At 55.0% G+C, this 2500-nt stretch overlaps 1 pseudogene; it reads right to left on the reverse strand.

Annotated features, from left to right (window-relative positions):
• The window catches only part of LOC142791171 (large subunit ribosomal RNA), a 7518-nt pseudogene that overhangs the window by 3296 nt on the left and 1722 nt on the right, over positions 1-2500 (reverse strand).

Raw genomic sequence — 2500 nt, forward strand, 5'->3', positions numbered from 1 at the left:
CAAGCAGCCTTCGGAAATATATCTTATGAAGCAGTCTAAGGAGCACATGAGATATTGAGATTGGGCGGTGTTGCGAGGCTGTTGAAGCACCAGGAACTTTGGGAATGAAGATCGTTCGTGCTTGGGTGAGAAAGAGTGGAAGTCGCTTCAGCAGCAGGAGCAAGTTAAGTAGAACCTGGAGTATTACTGGCGGAACCTTCCGCAGTTCCCTCGCCGCAAAGCCATCAGGTCCGGCTGCCGAGCTTGATGAGGGCATTGCCGCCTTAATGTCCATTTCTGTGATAAGGAACACAGGATCGATAACCTTGTGCGGGCGTTCGATAGCAGGAGACACTGATGAAGGCACCACTTTCTCCATGATCTCTCTCCATTCTTCTAGAAAAGCTTGGGGATCCTCCACCTTGGAGTCCGCCTCTCCATCCAGAATCTGTCTTGCACACTGTGTCCTGTTCCGTCTGAAGAGTTGTTGTGTCAAGGCGTATTCCCGCTTCTTTTTCTTCCTGCGACTTTCTTGAACAGGTGGAAGAGGTTGGCGACCATGCGGACGCAAGTCCGAAGCGAACACCTCCCTTAGGTAGGCATTAAGAGCTATCGTTATATCCTCCCTGTCGAGGAATCTCTTTGCAAGCTCCCATAGCTTGTATGCTTGGTACGCTCTTGGCGGAGGTTTTGTTGTTAGACCTCTTAGCTCAGCCTCAATCACCTCACGGTGATTTACCTCGGGGATGACCAGGGAGGCGTCCTCAACAGCTTGCTCCCCAATGTCGGCTAGCACCTCCTGAGTGCTTCTTGGGTAGAGTCTGTTCTGTAGGTCTTCCACCAGCCTCTTGTAACCTTCCTGCCTTCTGTGCGATTTAATGCTGTGCAGCGTGCGGTGCGGAAACGCTCTTAGTAGCTGTGCATTGATGTCCCGGACCTTCTGGGATCTTAATTCAACCTCCTTAGTTGCCATCAGGTACTCCTCCTCCTTTTTCCATCTGGGCTTGAGTCTGGCCAGATTCACATCTTCGTTGTATTCTTCAAAATGCCGATGCCGGCGATGCTGGCTCAGGCCAATCTTGCTACCAAAGGTTGCAGTACATTCTGGACATTGGAATGTCGTTGTCATGGTTGATATGTGGCCTGTCATATTCGCGTCAGCCGGGGCGGCATTTTCGGAACAGCCGGTAGCTGCTCCGTTCTCAGAACCTTCCTCTGTGGGCTTGTTGCCCGAACGCTTTGGCATGCTGCTCCTTTGAGTGATTTCTCCGGGGGGCGACCCGCAGAACACAGGTTCACCTCCCTCGTCCTCGTCATCGGACGAACGTAAGTCGGGTGGAAGTACGAACTTCCTCCTGACCCTAGGTCCTACCCCCGTAGACATCCAGACTGACCCCACATGGACACTGTCAGCAGAATCGCGCGCATTCGCCGCATCAGTGCCAAGGGGAGCTGGTTGACCGGAGGGGACCGCAGGGGTTGCACCAAGAACTGGCTCCCCTGAATCAGCGTATGAAGCCACAAGAGAGTCATAGTTACTCCCGCCGTTTACCCGCGCTTTTTTGAATTTCTTCACTTTGACATTCAGAGCACTGGGCAGAAATCACATTGCGTCAGCACCGATCAACGGCCCTCGCAATGCTTTGTTTTAATTAGACAGTCGGATTCCCCCGGTCCGTGCCAGTTCTGAGTTGGCTGTTTTCTGCCGGCCGAAGCAAGAACCTCAGGCGCGAAGCCCACGGAAAATGCACAGCTGTGGCTTTCCACAGGAAGGTCCCGACGCTGGTCCGGGCTCGGCCGCACCGCTTTTTACGGCGGCGAGCCTCGCCCAGTCCCGGTGCAGTGCCGTTCCTGCTTCTGGACCCCAGCCCGACCGGCTCAGCCCTCAGAGCCAATCCTTTTCCCAAGGTTACGGATCCGTTTTGCCGACTTCCCTTACCTACATTGGTCTATCGACTAGAGGCTGTTCACCTTGGAGACCTGCTGCGGATGTGGGTACGGTCCGGCACGAAAATCACACTCCCTCACTCGGATTTTCAAGGGCCGACAGGAGCGCACCGGACAGCGCAAGAGCCGCACTGCTCTACGGAGCCACCGTCCCTATCTCGGGGTGAACCCATTCCAGGGACTCGATCTCCTTACAGAGAAAAGAAAACTCTTCCCGGGGCTCCCATCGGCGTCTCCGAGCTGGTTTGCGTTGCCGCACTGGGCTCCGAAGAGCCGATCTCCGTAGCCGGGTTCGGGACTGTTAACCCGATTCCCTTTTGGTTGCAGCGGGGCGTCTCCGTATCACAGACTGAGCTGCACAAACGCGCCCGCTTCTGAAAGGATTTCTCCTTTCCCTAAGGACCGACTGACCCATGTTCAACTGCTGTTCACATGGAACCCTTCTCCACTTCAGTCCTCAAGGTTCTCACTTGAGTATTTGCTACTACCACCAAGATCTGCACCAGCGGCGGCTCCAGGCGGGCTCACGCCCGACACCTTCAACGCACACCGCTGCGGCCCTCCTACTCGTCGC

The sequence above is a fragment of the Rhipicephalus microplus genome, unplaced genomic scaffold, assembly GCF_043290135.1.
Source record: "Rhipicephalus microplus isolate Deutch F79 unplaced genomic scaffold, USDA_Rmic scaffold_151, whole genome shotgun sequence".
NCBI lineage: Eukaryota > Metazoa > Arthropoda > Arachnida > Ixodida > Ixodidae > Rhipicephalus > Rhipicephalus microplus.